Here is an 18123-nt window from a genome sequence, read left to right on the forward strand (position 1 = left end):
GGGGTGGAGGCTGCTGTTTTCTCAAGCTGCGGGCGCCACCTGCACAAGGCAGGAATCAGGAATCTCCTTCCCTCTTTCCCCTCCCCTCCCACGTCCTCTTCTAATTCCTCTCTCTCTGTGTCTCTCTGTCTCTCTCTCTCCCTCTCTCTCTCTGTCTCTCCTCTCTCCTCTCCTTTTCTCCTCTCTCTCGCGCGTTCTCTCTCTCTCCCTCCTTCCTTCACCCAGTCGCTCTCTCCCTCCCCAACTGTCTCTTGGGCGAGCACACACACTCTGGCAAGCACCAACCCTTGCACACCCCTGGAAGAAAGCAGCGCGCTAAAAGTCAGGTCGCCCTCCCGGGAAACCTACATATCAGCTGTCTGGAAGTCAGTCCCCTAATCAACGTGGAGAGGACACCTCAGCCTGGGACAGATTAGAGACGCATCTTGCTCAAGGGATGCTTCCTTTAGCGTGGGGAGTGGGTTACAAGGGGGCTAGTTTCATACACGCGCCTTTACTAAACATACACACGCGGACTCGGACTCGCATACACATGCCCTCCCGAGAAGAGTGAATCGAGGAAGGGAGGGGGAAGGAGGAGGAGGACGTTTAGTATTCGGTGCACAGCTGGATCTGGAAAGTACCCATACACACATGAACCAATTAGCCGATCGCCCACTCAGGGTGGGTGGTGGATGACCACCCCGATTTAGGATCTTGCGGGAAACAGATGACAGAGGTGTCATTAAGCGTTTTATGGATATTTACGCGACTTTTTTATTGCCTTTGTGTATACACCTGTACAAGTCAAGAAAACAACAATTTACTTAAACTTCACTGCGGAGAAACAGGATTCTGAGGGAAAGCAACCACTAAGGACCTCCGTTTTAAACACAGGCTGCCCACCCACATTCCGCACTCACAGGAGGTGGGGGGGGGGGGCGGATATAAATGAGAATGGATATTCTCTAAAGGTCTCAGCTATCCGTGGGTTCCTTGTTTTTCTAATGATACTGGAATCTGTGACAGCCTCACCCTCACTATTTCTCCCAGGGTCTGCTTCCATCTTGTCTTTCTGCCTTGCAGGGAGAGAGGCTTCCAAAGGCCTGTTGAGGTCCACAAGCCTCCACCTCACAGCCTGCCTGGGCTCCCTGGTGTTTTCAAGCTGGCGTGGCCACAGTTGAGCCTTTGGGGTTTACACATTCTCTTGCTAAAAGAAAAAAAAAATGGTGAGTCACAAGACCACTGATTCTCTGTTCTAAAGAAAGGGACTACAACCACTCCTACCCCCCACCCCCACCCCGTCCCTCAAGATTTAGGAAGTTAGGAACCCCTGAGTCTAGAGCCCATCCTCATTAAGAGTAGGCTAAGGAATTGGGTCAAACACGCTCGAACAATCAGTATTATGAACACTGATACCTCTAGTGAGTGGCTGGGAGCATTTCCTGGTTATTGATACTACTGCAAATCGACTTTCAATAATGCATTTCTGTCATTGTGACTATTTCTCCATAAACGAAAACTGCAAAAATAACATTGGCAGAATTTGGTATTTGTGTCATGTTTGGGATTTCAAATTTTTTACATTATTTTTTAATAATTTTTAAAATGTTAAATGAACACATTATTAAACATAAATATATTATTAAATGAACATCTTATTAAAATAAAATACAATAGAAGTCATTCATAAAGAAATATTCAGCACTCAATTAAATTAATTGCCTTCCTTGACCAACTACCAGTGTAGCAGGCTGGATGTGAGAGTGCGGGAATGTACACATGAATAAAATACAGCCCCAAACCAGACAAGGAGCTCATTATCTCAGAGGGAAATCAGACTTTAAAATAAACAAATCACAATACTGAACAGCTCACTAACAGTAGCATTGAAAGTATATAGCTTGTACTCCAGTAAATTCCTGGAGTGGTTACAGTTTTGGAGGCAAGGGAGTTGGGAGAAAGAAGGACAGCTTCTTGGGGGAGGACATTTCTAGGCTGTGTTTTCAAGGATGACTAGAGAGTTAGGCAGGCAGACAAAAGATAGACCGTGTCAACCAGAGCACAGCATGTACACAGTCAAAGGCATAGAAAGAATGGTGCTTCAGAAAATATAAGACTGTTCCATATTGTTGGAGCACTAAGTGTGTGTGTGTGGGGGGGGGTGGTGCTTTCAAGAGATAAGGTTAAATATTTAAGTGGAAATCTTTCATTATAGAGTTGTTTGTAGATAGAACTCAGCAGGGATTCATTCAATTGAACAGTTACTACAACAGTTGAGTAACAAGCTTTATAAAAGATAAAGATAAAAATAAAAGCAAAATCAAAACAAACTCCTCACCAGGATAAACAAACACGCCAAGTGAGAACTTGTTATAGGAAACTTAAAGTTATGAAGAGAAAAAGCAAAATTTTGTAATTTTATAATGCTGTTCCTTCTGAAAATATTGTAGAGTACCAAAACCATGAAATTTCACATAAAGCATGTAAGATTTCAAGGTTCTCTTCAAAAAGAAAAGCAGACCTGAGGATATTGCATTAACTTTCCAACATAATAGCAATAGTTTATAGTTGAGTAGAAGCTGTCTTTTTTAATGGGGACCTTTCTCCACCTATGCTCCTATTGCATTCTTGGTACTAAATCTTGAAACATTTTTTTTAGTATCTTAATTTCTGTGTTATTTTTTTTCATATACTCTGCTTTATTAATGTATTTTAACTACTAGGTCTTTCTCTGTATTTTAATAGAAAACTTTCTCAGGACTTTTCCTAATCTGAACCAGAATATAAGAAAATACTGTAAGCGGTGACTTTCTCACTTATTCTAAGGATGTTTTAGAACTAGGACCACTTTAATATTTTTTTTTTTTTGAGAAAGAGAGAGAGTGCAAGCAGGGGAGGGGCAGAGAGAGAGGTAGACACAGTACTCAAAGCAGGCTCCAGGCTCTGAGCTGTCAGCGCAGAGCCCGATGACCTGGGGCTCAAACTCATGGACCATGAGATCATGACCTGAGCTGAAGATGATCACTCAACCGACTGAGTAACCCAGGCGCCCCAGACTAGGACCACTTTAGGTACATAAGAGAGAACGGAATCCACTATACGCATTGAATGCCTTAGAGCATTAGGGCTTAATTCTCTAATGGAGCTCAGTTCAGTAGGTCTTGGAATAAGCATTCTTTGATTTGTTTGTTTTGTAGATACATTTTTTTCATACACTGGGTTTACTTAAGGTGAATAGTTGAGCAAATAACTGAACGAAGTACTTGTGACTTGAAAATGTGTGTGAAGCATTTAGGGGAAGTCACACATGCTGAGAAAGAATCAATGAGTAGTTACTGGCGGGGGCCTGAGGGAATAAGGGGAAAAAATGAGTCTAATTCACATCTGACCTGCTTCTGCCCAAAGTAATATAAATAATTGATCTGTACTCTGCACTACCACAATTATCTTTCTTCACACACTTCTCGAAGCTTTATGTCAATACATATGGAAAACGTAGGGAAAATTGTGCTCTTAGAATAGGAGAGCTTAACCAAATTGCATGCTAGTTACAATTGTGACCTATAATTAGAAAAGGCAGGAAAATGCATTTTAAAATTATTTCAGAAAAACATAAAATGTATCTCTTCTTTATCTTCAGTGAAACCTAAAGTATAAACTGTTCACCTTTTAGCAATGTGCCCGGATAACTACAAAGAACATTGCATGGAGGCCTGGGGCTGGAAGTAGGGTGAATCCAATTGTTTATGATAGATAGATATAGATATAGGCATAGATCCAGCAAAGGGGACAAATGCATAGACAAGAGAGTTCTCAGGATACGTGAGTTAGTGAAACATGTATGAGAGGTTGAATTTCTGTGGCGAGGCACCCAGAATCTATGGGAGGCTTGGTTGTTCGTTTAGTGTGCTAGAGGCACTCATCACATTTCTAGTGAGGCAGCTTTCTACACAAAGAGGATGCTTGGATTGCTGATTGTGTCTTGCCTTCAATGGATAGGATTCTTTTTTGGTGTTAAAACAAATAACAAAATGTTAAAGCAAATAAGAAAATCAAAAATAAGAAACCAACACAGAGATGTCTCAAGATCCAGCCCGGTAGCCTCTATTCTCTGAGGAAACAGCCAAGGAAGCTTAAATACACCCATCAGGGCACCAACAAATTCAGCCGTCTCAAATCCAGTGAAGGCATTGGAGATGTGACTAGAATCATAGAAAAGACCTGAATATCACGTAATACAAACATCTTATTTTACGTTGTGGCACCTGAAACAAAGTAATTTCAAGTAATTTGCCTAATGTATCACTTGTTCATTCATTCATTCCCTCATTCATTCAAGAAATATTTACTGTATGCTTCTTGTATGCCAAGGATATCAGGGGCTGGGGATAAAGCAGAGAACAAAGAGTCATATTCCCTTCTTTCTTACTGTCTAAAATGGAGATAAAAGTACATATAAAAGCACTTGAGATACTTATTTTAATACGCACAGAAAGGAAAACACTTGGGAATATAATAGGGAGTCATTTTAGATAAGTTGGCCAGATGACATTGATTTAACACATAAAAAATAAGAAGGAGCTGACTCTACAAATGAGCAGGGAGAACAGAAAATTTAAGGCTAGAAAGCATAAAATGGCTTGGCTAAAATGGCTGAAAATGAACATAAAAGAGATCATTATGTCTAGAGAAGCAAATTGGATGGGAGTGAGAAATGCATTTGGGGATATTTGAAAAATAAACATCTCATAGTTATATCAGAATCTGGAGCATCATATTACTAAAGGAATTATTTCTATACAGTGTTAGTTTGAGGGGGTAGATTTAAAGAAACATCTCTCATATCACATATTCTATCTTCAGGTTTAGGCACAAAGACATATATGATTAAAGTCAGTAGACCTTGGTATTTTACCAGGTAATGTGATAGAGGAAAAAAAAGAACAAATGCTAAAGATGATTTATGTATTATGATTATAATAATTAATAAATAACAAAGTTGTATAAAGAGAAGAGTAAGAGTAGAAGAAACAGAAGAGTAATGAGAGATTAGAAGAGTCAAGAACTCAGTTAAATGAAAACTTTAAGGATATAAAGAACTATTATCATGGGATTACTAGACAAAGTGATCTGGAGATACAGAGAATGGCATATTCGAAACTGGGATTTTGGAGATAGTGCAGTAATGCAGGATTTGGGGTGTGTTCCCTAGGGTAAGGCACAGTGAATGTAGGGAAAATCTACATCACTAGGGAAAATCTAACATCAGTTAGAGCTGACGCAGTCTAGAAGCGGAGAGAGGCCAGAGTTTTGAGTGGGTCCTCAATGTGAGTATTTGAAGTCACTGAGGATGATGAGTGGATTAAGAGTCAAGTGTGAAGAGGTCAGCTGAGTCAAGTGGTCCTTCAGCAGCTGGAAGTGAAGGGATAGATGGCTGCAGGTTGGCAGCTTGAGGAGAAGCAGTCAGGACACCACTGATAACACTGATTTCAGAGGAGCTGCTGTCTTCTGGAAGAAGGGAGACTATTTTGGTTCATGGAAGGAAACAAAACAGTGTATCTCCCTCATCTTCTGACCATGTCAAATTTACTTGTAAGAGAAAAATATATTCTTGGCTTGAGGGAGTTTCCATGGAAGGAGAGAGCCATCCTTGAATACTCAGGACTGGTCATTAAATGATCAGATTTATAACTTCATCTTAAGTTATCACAACCAACAGGCAAAGAGAACATACTTATTTAGCAATTATAGATTTCTTGATGGGATCTTCCTGGTGTGTTTTAATAAGAATTTTTGCATAAATCTAATCACATTTCTAATATTTTAGGCTGTGTTTTTGCCACTCTTCGTTGATGCATGAACTAAAATGGATTCAACTTCACCTACTGTCAAAGTATTTCCTTTCAATCAGTACTTCTTAAATGAGTGTATTATTAGTTAGTTTGATGAGTAAAAACTCAAAATCTCAGTAGCTTTTGATACACGTCTTTCCTTCTTGTTACTTGTGAAGTCTCTGTGTCACCTGCTGTGTTTTGCTCCATGTTTCTTTGCATTCTGTGCTCTAGGATGAAAGGGTAGGCCTTGTGTGGAACGCAAAGAAAATATTTGGCAGAAATTTCCAATGCTTTCTAGAGATTCTGCTCAGACATGGTGTTACATTTACTCAAATTTCACTGGCTGAAGTTTGTCACACAATCAAGTTAATTACATTGAGGGAGAGGATAGCAGTCACATCACTTCCCTCATTGGTGCTCCACATGTCTTATGGCAGTGGTGAGAATATGTCATAGTCTTCGGGGAAGGAGAAAATGGAAATATCTAAGACAACAAAACAATCTAACATAAAAAGCACTTAAAACTTACAATGAATACTTCATGAAATTAACCCCAAACTCAGCTGGGAGACATGTGTCTGCCAAAGTAAAAATAATATATACTGAATAATGTCTATAGTAGCCAAAGGGATAAGGAATTTAAGAAAAAAGTAGACGTCAAGATATTTTTCCTTCTATACCATACAGAATAAATTCAGGTAAAAGAATGTGGTAATGCTGGTTTATTGGAAAAGGAAGGCTGGCTAATCTAGCTCCCTGAAGTCCTCACTAAACGTAGTCATTCTTTGGTAAGTTTTTCATGCTTCAGTGTCTGGTCACAGAATATATCGGCCCAGATACATGGTTTGATCATTTCTCTCATTTATATTCTATACCCTGAGATAAACTGCATTTAACTTATAGCATGTGAACTTACCAAGTGGGGAGAGTCCTTTTGAGAGAGGGCTCCAGATTAACCTGGTACTCCTCTATCAGTTAGTTTCCTTGATATAGATATACAGATATCTTGACTTTATATGAATAAGCATTTTAGGTCTCTGTTCTTCTCTTTCTTTCTCAGAGTGCCTTCCATATTTCTTGGGAGAATAAAGGGAGCTGATTCAAGAGTATGCTGCTATTTATTCTCTACTTTCAACTATGCTGACACATATGCCAGCTATTTTAAATGAATATTATTTAAAAAGTGTCATATTCCAATGAGGATTAGAAAATGTTTCTTTAAAGAAAACCTGAACTACATAATGAAAAATCAGTTCTAATCTGAAGCCTTTTCCATACATTACCCCACCACTTATTAGTTCTTAAGGCCATGTGAAAATTGGGCTACCGAATTAATTCCTGGAAGCCTGTAAGGAAGGTAGAAAGAAGTAAAGGGGGAAAGAAATGTAAAGCCCCACCATATATTTCATGTGAATTTTGTTCATCTTGCCGTTTGAAGCATGCCATTCTTAACCTTGGAATATTTTATCATTGGGTCTTTAAACACTCAGGCCAAATTTATTGCCACCAAGATTTACAGTGTTACTTAAATAAGGATGTGACGAGGATCTCAGCTTTACTCTTTCTCTATTGTAAGACATTACTGCTAAAAGGCGCTGAGCCAGGCATCACAGTATAATAGTACCCTGTGGCTCATAACATAACATCCCCAAGATATGTGCAAACTCATACTCTAATGCTATCTTAAAAACCTCACGGTAAATTATTGCAAAATTATGGTTAAATGAAAGCATTTCTTTGTGTGAGACATTGCACGTTCAAACATACTAAATGTTCAATGTGGCATTTACTTGGATGATAGAAGAGTTAAACAAATATTCATGAATGATCACACAATTGCACATTAGGTTCAGGAACACTTACCTGAATGTTTTTGCATTTCTATGAGCTATGGTAATGCACAAAGCTATAAGCATGTATTAAGATGCAGGGTTAATAAAAAATAAATCTACTCTATATTATACTAGGCATCATCTATTCACATAACAATGTATTGGAGGGTCCTTGGTGGCTTTCAAATATAAGAAAAAAATATGGAATTAATTTTATAAGAATGTTTATCAGGCTATCCCAAAGAATAAAGAAAAAATAGAGATATACCAGGTGCCATTATACTGAATCATTCATAGATTAAAGGAGCATAATGGAGGAAACCTACACAATGAGTGTTTTGGAAGCATGTTATACATTTCTATTTGAGGACTTAGAAGGGAGCCAATCATATGCTGCCCTTGATCCAAAAAGGACAAATTTCCATTCTCTGTCTATTCTGTTTTTCCAGGTTAGAATTCTTGGCTGAAACATACAAAAACTCTGTAGTTGTTAGTCAATACACCTTGCTATGTAAGGCAGAAGGAAACTGTGGCACATAGTTGGTACTTTCTACATTATCTTGGGGAAAAAGAAAGAAAAAAAAATACTGCTGGCAAGAGTACTTCATGAAATTGTTCAGGAACTCATTGTAAGACTCTTGCCTTGGGACCTAAAGGGATGCTTGTACAAATTTAGTAGACAATCACTTGCTTCCTGTGGGTTGGGATGGGAGTTAGGCACATGAAGACAGGAAGCAATTTTTCACCTTTAAGAAAGAGCTAGTGTAACTGATGCTGTGTTTGCTCTTTGGAAGTTTGTATACCCATGGGTGAAGTATAATTGCTTCTTATCCCTGATTTGATTAAAAGTGGTGATTATTTATAGTATTAATATAGTGTATTTGTATATTGATATGGTACAGTTTCTGAAATAATTCACTTTCATGAGTCTTTATGAATGTGCTTTTGGTTCCCAAGCAGGTGATACCCTCGTGATAGCAGGACATATTTGAAGAGTTAGCCAAGGAATGAAAATATGACACTAGATCCCTTTCTAACATCTTCTTCCAGTCAAGTAATTCCTATTTGAGTCCACTTCCTGTGACTTTCCTTTTCTCTTTCCATCTCCAAGCTTTATTAAATATTCTTAACATGTAGCCATTAGAAGAGATCTTATATAAAACCAGAAGAAAGGAAATACACTTTGAGGAAGAAAAGTGATAATTTTAAGTCAAAGCTAACGTAGTCGGTGTTTAGGAAAAGGGAAAGGAGGCCAACTAGGTGCCTCACCTGAACTAAGATATTGTTGAAGTTTCAACAAGAAATATGTAAAAACAAACAAACAAACAAACAAAGTGAACAAGAAAACAATTTACCAGTACCAGGAACGTAAAGCAATGTCATCATTACTTAAAAACATGGTCTTGAGTAATTCTATCTAATAGATGGAATAATTTATTTCCAGATTCAAAGTGTCTTAGGAAAACCTTTTGGTGGGCAAAAGAGGTCTTGTTTTTGTTCTGTTTTTGATCAATTTGGTTTGGTTTGGTTTTAGAAATTTTGCAATAGTGTTTATGGAGGAGAGAAAGAGAGTGATGAAATGTGTCCAATGAAAATTTCAAAGAAATTTTAGGACATAAATAAGCCAATTTAGAATTGTTACTTAGCCATATATCTGTTTTAGAAATATTCAAGTACCTGTTTGGTTTGTCAGCATGTTTTATAAGTGTTTATTTATTGTACTACTGTAAATAATACTTCAGTTGAGAAGAATTTAATTAAATATATAGAGAGGCTGTATAAAAAAACATTTAAATATTTGAAAACATATTAAGTAATGATTTAAGTGTGAGATCAATTTCCCTTTTAAATATGCAATAATTTCATTGTAATATATGAGCTAAATTTAATAAAAATAATGATTTAATATTTACAGAATATATATAATAATGTCTTGATCACATTTCAAATGCACAAGGAATTACAACATTTCTAATAATCCCAAACTACATTTGTGAAGCAAATTATCTTTAATATTAACTTTCTTTTTAATAACTTCAATTTTGGAACACCTGCAGGAGCACTTCCATGTTTCATAGGCATGCTAAATTCTGTCCCCAAGATAATCACAGAAAATAACTATGTAACCAGCCATTTACATCATTTATATATTTAATTTCCTTCTTCCCATTTAGTAAGTCTAACTGAAGTTTGAATCAGACAAAGGAAGCATCATGAACAATGCATATTTTGAGCATGATAAAAAATTAAAGACTTGAACTTAAGAGGGGCTCTAAACATATACTTCATGATAAGGTCCCCCCTGCCCTCATCATGTAAGAGAAAAACACCTGCTATGCTTTTTCACTCTCACAGGTTCTCATTCTAATGTTATGTTCCAGAGCCATCACATGGAAATTGGTACAAAAACAAAAAAAATGGCCAAAGATCTTCATCTCTCCAATTAATATCTGTGAGCAGCTGGATTAGTTCACTGTCCCACTGCTTTTTTGTGTGTGTAGAGAAAAATGCACCATTTAGACTAAACCTTTCAGTCCCGTTTGCAAATGAACAGCTAAAGGTCAAGCATTTTATTTCAGGATTTCTGGAAGTAGTGACATTGGACTGATCTATACCTGTACATATTGTTCAGAAAGCCTGATCTGAGAATGTAGAAATATCTGAATATCTGTAAAAAGAAAACTATAGGAGGTGATGGATGTGTTACTTACCTAGATGATGGGAATCCTTTTACCATTTAAAAAAGAGGAAAATATAAATAGAATCATGTCTATTCTGTTCTTTTTATCAGTTGTTTAGAATATACTTATAGTATGTCCTTAATATTTCTCCATTCCCAGCACATACATCACTGCATTGTTTTTAAGGCTGAATGATTTCTTATAGATCAATGAGTCCTTTGCAAGCAGTAACATGCATTATTTATCTTGTATATTCAATGCATTGCAAGGGGCCTGATTCTGTGGATTTAAAAATGGCTATTGAATGATTATATAGGATATGAAGATCATACAGGACCATCTCTCTGACTAGCCATATTTTATCTTCTCTTTTCTGAAACCTGTCTTAATTCCTCCTTAATTTTGTGCAGACAATTTTAACACATTCAGGAGCTTCAATTCATCTATTACTGAGTCTATAGACATCTACATGCATTTGGATTTCAGTAGTACACATATCCATGTTAGGCTCAATCTTATAACTGCTCTCTGAATCCTCTAGTTTGGATGGAGTACTTTATTATTCTGATATGTTATCCATGACTTTTCCACTCTTCCTAGTCTCATTTGATTCTTTGTTCCTGGTTATTTATCTTGGATTATCCTCCTATCATACACACGTCTGCCTACTTCTAATGTCTATTTTAGACAGTTGCAAAACAGTTTTCCTTATATCCATATTTCTTAGATTTTACTACGGTTTATAAATTGAAATGTTATAGTGTGTTCATTTCTAGAAAAGACCTTTATTCAAGCTGTAGTTCACTGAAGATACTTTGTACTTGAGTTTTAAACAAAGCATACAATTTGAAATTTGATAAATAAAAAAACACTGAATTGTTTGAATCCTTTTTATAAGTTCAACTTATAACACATAATTGCATATTTTTACCTAATTAAAAATGTACACATTAAAAAGTTTCACAAAAATAAATAATTTCAATTTCCAAACCATTTACTTTTTTATGTGTATAGTTCCTTTTGAATCAGTAATATAAAACATGTTGAGCTAGACAAGCATATTCTTTTAAGAGACTAAGGGACAGCTGTAAAATTTAGTTAAAAAAAAGCAAACAAATTGCAACATCTTTTTTTTAATGTTTTTTATTTATTTTTCAGAGAAAGAGAGAGGGGGAGAGAGAGAGAGAAAGATAGAAAGATAGCATGAGTGGGGCAGGGGACGGTCAGAGAGAGAGGGAGACACAGAACACAAAGCAGGCTCCAGGCTCTGAGCCGTCAGCACAGAGCCTGACATCGGGCTGGAACTCACAAGCCATGAGATCATGACCTGAGCCGAAGTCGGAGGCTTAACCGACTGAGCCACCCAGGCACCCTCAAATTGCAACGTCTTTATGAGCTAGTGTCTATCCTTGGTCTTTGGAGAAGGGGAAGAAGACAAGTCCTCTCTTCTACCACCTGATTTCTCCTGGAATGTAACAACCCATCTTATACACCCTCATCCATGCCTAACTGTGAAGGGGTGGCTAAAATTGAAAAAGTTTTCTTCTGGTTACTCTCTGAAATCATAATTGCAGTTCTCCAATATGTGTCCACATTCATACACAAGACTGGGTGATCCTGCTCACCCCAGCCATCTATTCCCCTTTCCTACAAACACAAATATACCTGGTATGCATTTTGACAGTTTCCTTTGGCTGAAGCTTGGTATCATCTCATTTAAATTTATGTTGACTCTGAGAAGAGTTAACGTAGGAAACGATGGTGTTTAAGAACAGTGTCTTCATTTAGCATTTTGTGTTTGCCCTGAGACATTTGACAGTTTGAATGCCCCAAATATCTGTTTTCCTCAGACAAACTTGAAAGGACATTGGTGGTTCATGATGATTAGTAACAGAACAAAAAATATGCAATTCCATATGCTAATCTCATCTTAACCTAACTTTTTTTTTAAATATTTATTTTTGAGAGAGAGGGATTGAGACAGAGCATGAGCAGGGGAGGGGGAGAGAGAGAGGGAGACACAGAATCTGAAGCAAGTTCTAGGTTCTAAGCTGTCAGCACAGAGCCCAATGTGGGGCTAGAACTCACGAGCCTTGAGATCATGATCTGAGCCAGTCGGACGTGTAACCGGCTGAGCCACCCAGGCACCCCTATTTATTCAGCTTTAACTGCCAATTTCGTTTTCACTATATTGTTTTCCAAGTATTTTTTTTCTTCTCCACCAAATGTCTTTCTGAGCACTTCAACTCTGTGCCTCTTTGACCATGTTATTCTCCATAAATATGCTTTATCTATTTACCTACATGGAAATAGCAAAGTGATAATGTCTTTGAATACATTATTAAAATGAACTGCTTAAAACAGGCTATAATATCACAGCTAGTTCAGTGCAGTAGGGTGCACAACGGGTTTCACAGGTGATTAAATACATCTGTTTGCAAATGGAAAATTATTTTGAATATATGTATTTTCAGTTACTATCCTCACTAAAAATCAATTTAAATCCCTGGAAAATAAAATAATATCTAAATAATTGAAATATTCTTGCATTCAAGTTCTGGTCATTGTACATTTATTATAGTATGTATTAAAGGAGAATCAAACTTTCTCAGTTGGATAGCAAATGGAATAGTCATAAAACGAGAATGATGACCAAAGCTATAACCCATATGTTTGGTTTTTAATTCTGCTACTGTTGTGTAGTAATTTTATGTAACACGTTTGATCTCCCTGAACTGGAGTTTTGCCATCTGTTAAAAGGAGATGATAATAAAACTTAATCCCATCATAAAGTTCCTGTAGGAGAATGGTTGCAGTATTTCATATCCTGAAGCTTGGTTAGTTGTTGGTTAACAAATCAATCATTAGGTCCTTCAGAATCCTCTCAAGTCTATCAGTCCACTGGGCAAGACTGGATAGTGGTGTGCTCTGATGGAGTAAGGTATTTATTTATTTTTTTAAATTTTTTTCATGTTTATTTATTTTGAAAGAGATAGAGATATCGCAAGCAGGGAAGGGACAGAAAGAGAGGGAGACAGACAATCCCAAGCAGGCCCTGTGCCATCAGCACAGAGCCCCACACGAGGCTCGATCTCAGGAACTGTGAGATCATGACCTGAGCCAAAACCAAGAGTCGGAAGCTCAACTGACTGAACCACCCAGGTGCCTCTGGGATAAGGTATTTAAATATGCATCTTTTTGGGTACCACTGCAGTTGATGATCCAGAAATTGTAGCTTCTGCTTACCATATTGTTCATATATGAACAACTTGCTTTAATGTAAGTTCACATTTGTTTCATAAACTTATTCATGAGAAAGTAATAACATTGACAACCTAATAAAACATGGTGAAATCAGTCCTTGGTGCCTCATGTGCCACTACAGAGTCTTGTTCATTGGAATTTCATACTCTCCTGTATTTTTGCTCTCTGAAAGGGCTGCTGGAAGAATGATCTATCATTCCGAGATTCCTGCCTATAACCCTCAGACATCATTTGAAATGCCATCATAATCTTTATATGGAAAAGCTAAATCACAAAGCAATGTTCCAGTGCAATGAGAATTTGCCTTAAAACTTTCATTATCTCTGTCTGTGAAGCATAACACGTCTGGAACTTTCTTGACCATCCTTCCCACCAGAGGCTGAAACCCACAACCTGGTAAAGAATTGAAACTTACCAAATTGAGATGCCTGGTTACTTCACTCATCAAATTACTCATTCTCTGTTTATCAGTTTTTTTTCAACTTTATTCCATATTATATGTTTCTTTTTCTTTCTCTAACTTGTGCATACTTTGTGACTTCAATATGACATCTTTTAGCATATGGGTAATAGAATAGTCTTTAAATGCATTATATATTTAGAATATTACTCAACAGACTTTCTTAGAAGGATCATGTCTGCATCTCTGAATATAAACTGAAAGCTGGAATGTTATTTTAATCAGCATAAAAATGTCAAAGTCCTACAACAATGTTTCATGTTCACTGATTTTTAAAAAGCAAGTTGATTTTCTTTAAAGCCTCTGAACTAAAATTGTGAAAGTGAAAAAATGTTTTATACAGAACTGAGAATATAGAGAAAAAAATGGATCGCTTCCCTTTTTTTCACAGTTGTATTTTTTTATTTTTTTAATATGAAATTGTCAAATTGTTGTACATATAATACCCAGTGCTCATCCCAACAGGTGCCCTCCTCAATGCCCATCACACACCCTCCACTCCCTCCCACCCCCATCAACCTCAGTTTATTCTTAGTTTTTAAGAGTCTCTTATGGTTTGCTTTCTTGATGCCAAATGAGTTTTCATTGGGGCCTCACACATGTACATGATTAATTTTGAAAGTTTGTCTTTATGCCCCTTATTTTATAATGCCTGTTTTCTGATGTCACTTTTGCCATTTGTGTTTTCTAGCTATGCCCACTTATAATATTATTGGATTAGCATTATATTTTTATGGGGGAGTGAGGGAGAAAAAAACAGAAATTTGCCATTTTTGAAAATTAAGATTATACACACTACACACAATTAGAGAAATTATTTCTTCTGATTTGTTTTTGCTGAAAGTTATTGCATACTAAGAATTTAGCTATTGTAATGTCCGGTCTTTTATTGTATTATGCTGCTACATTTTCAGTTCAGTTCAAATGGAATAAGGAGTTTTTAAAATAGTAAACAATTTATACCTGTTATTCTAGAAAAAACAATACACTGCCTCACAAAAGAAAAAAGTTATGAGTTGCAAAGGTAAAATGTATGTTAGTTTACAAAATGAGCATTCTGTCCTCCAGATGCTGTGTATTCTGTCATAAGTATGATGTTATCCCTAGAAATAGTTTTACTTTTTGAAGTAGTAGAAAACATGTACTATTTAAAGTGCTAAATAACTTGAAAAACATAATTCTGATAATGAGAAAACAATGTATGTTACACTATTATAATTAAGTTACTATGATTGGAGTGCCTGGGTGGCTCAGTCAGTTAAGCATCTGCCTTCAGCTCAGGTCATGATCTCCTGTTTCTTGGGTTCTAGCCCCACGTCGGCCTCTGTGCTGACAGCTCAGACCCTGGAGCCTGCTTCGGATTCTGCGTCTCCCTCTCTGCCCCTACCTCGCTCACACTCCCCCTCTCGCTCTTTCTCAAAAATAAGTAAACATTGAAAAAAATTTTTTTAAATAATTAAGTTACTGTAATTAAAATATCACTGTAAATCCCTAGCATCAACTGTTAAAAAGTAAGAACATTTTGGTATATCTTCTGGAAAAAAAATCCAAGAGAAATATGAACATTTATTAGTGAGGACATATGTGAAATCCAGTTCTGCCACTTTCTGCTTTTCAGGTTCCCTACAATTTTCCTGCTTAAATGTTACACTAGTAAAATTAAATATCTATTTTATTTTTTTTTTCAACGTTTATTTATTTTTGGGACAGAGAGAGACAGAGCATGAACGGGGGAGGGGCAGAGAGAGAGGGAGACACAGAATCGGAAACAGGCTCCAGGCTCTGAGCCATCAGCCCAGAGCCCGACGCGGGGCTCGAACTCACGGACCGCGAGATCGTGACCTGGCTGAAGTGGGACGCTCAACCGACTGCCCCACCCAGGCGCCCCTAAATATCTATTTTAAACAAATCATATAATTAGTAACTTAATTAAATACACATAGCTTTATTTCTGGATCACTGTTAGTCTTTATGTACTTACAGTCTTTAATTAAAGATCATTTGTTCTTTTAAATCTGCTTTTAGAAATCTACCCCAAATTTATATATATATTATGTATGTAATATACATATAATTGAAACTTGTAGATATAGTTACAATAATTTCTCAAGTTCCATTACTATTTAAACTCTTTTTCTTCACAAAAATTTTAAGTGTATATGTTAATTGTAGCTGGAAATGCAGTTTTTACCATATAAAAAAAATCCTGGAATTTAATTGACAGAATGAGTTTGAGAGAAATCACATAGGAGCATAAAAAATGAAAACTTTAGGTACTGCACATGCCAAAGAAGTTTGATAAAGCGCTCAGAGAGCTAGATTTATGAAGCTTTATGTAAGCAAAATTGCTTCCGCTTTTTTAAGTGCTTTGTGATTTATATATCAATATACTAAAATTTTCACATCTTTTCTAAGATGTTAATACTTCTGTTAAAAAAATAGCATTCCACGGACACCTGAATGGCTCAGTCGGTTAAGCATCCGATTTCAGCTCAGGTCATGATCTCACGCTTCATGAGTTTGAGCCCCGCATCTGGTTCTGTGCTGACAGCTCAGAGCCTGGAGCCTGTCTCGGATGTGTGTCTCCCTCTCTCTGCCCCTCCCCCGCTCATGCTCTGTCTCTCTTTCTCTCCCAAAAATAAACTTTACAAAAAAATTTTTTTAATAGCATTCCATGTCTGTTCTCACAGGCACATTATCATTATGGAAGAAATATGATGTAGCAAGGGCATTCGTAGTCCTATATTCTATTAATGAAGTATAAAATATTTGGAAGTTATATGAAGATCAATATGAATATGTGTATTAGAGATCCTATTGTTCTCAACATTGTCATTCAATTGAAAGGAAATGTCATCCAACAGAACACTAGCTATAAGGTAGAAAACATTTGAAAATATTTTAATGACAAATTTTAGGTAAAAAGCAAAAAATACATTGCATTAGTTGTTGATAATCCCTGTATAAAATTTAACTTACTTTTCTTCTAATAATTCTTCTAATAAATGTGACTCTTATGATGGTTCATATAAGGGTTACCTGAAAATAAATTTGGAAGATAGCTTAGGACCATGCTTTTCTAGAAAAAAGAGTCATTAACATGTTTGCATGTAAGAATAATAGCGCAATACACGATTTTTTAAAAGTTTGGAGTTGCTTACAAGACAAACTGGAGAAAATACAGATTGAAACAGGAGATATTTAAGAAGACATCAAAAATTTATAGGAACATTGTTAATGAAATAAACTTGGCTTGATAGTGATAGCTAAAAAAACAGAAATAGTAAATTATAATAGTAAATGTCAAGAATGTGGTATCGACAGGATTCAATGACCTGTTCGATATAAGATGATCTAAAGAAATGAGAATCTAAAATTGTTCTAGATTTTGAACCTCAGTGATCCAGAGAATGGTGATTTTAAAAGTGGTGAGATGAACTGTACATTCAGAATGTTGGATTTAATGCACTAGTGGTTTTTGTTTTGCACTAAAGATCATAGAGATGTCTAGCAAGTAGTTGAAAATTAAGGGCTCACACTGAGGAAATTTATAAGTAGTGTAGGTATAAATTATGATACTAGTTCTTGTTCAAATTGTATCAGTGAGTATTACTGTGACAAAAGATAGAAGGAACATAACAGCAAGTCCATTTTAAAACAAATTACGTCAAGCAAATTAAAATATACATTTTCTGGAAAAATGGAAAATATTTTCATAATATGTCTACAGTTTTAGAAGTGACAGAGTCCCGAGAAGGAAATTTGGAAGACCTTACTAAGGGAAATAAAGTCAAGGAGATCCATTTTTATCACAATTCTTTGGGGAAATTTGGCATTCACGATGCAACAGATAATAGGGATCCTTCACCAAGAGTCATTATCCTTCCCCATGGTCTCTTTGTTCCCTTGCTAACTTATGTAGAACCACGATTTTGGTCACCTTATGCCTTATTGTCGAGCCATGAGAATAAAACTGGGAACCAGAACATTTCTGGTCAAACTAGGCCATGTGATTACTTAACCTATAATATTTGTTCTTTTAGTACAAATATTACTACAAATCATGTTCT

Source organism: Acinonyx jubatus, chromosome A1 (assembly GCF_027475565.1).
Source record: "Acinonyx jubatus isolate Ajub_Pintada_27869175 chromosome A1, VMU_Ajub_asm_v1.0, whole genome shotgun sequence".
NCBI classification, from domain to species: domain Eukaryota; kingdom Metazoa; phylum Chordata; class Mammalia; order Carnivora; family Felidae; genus Acinonyx; species Acinonyx jubatus.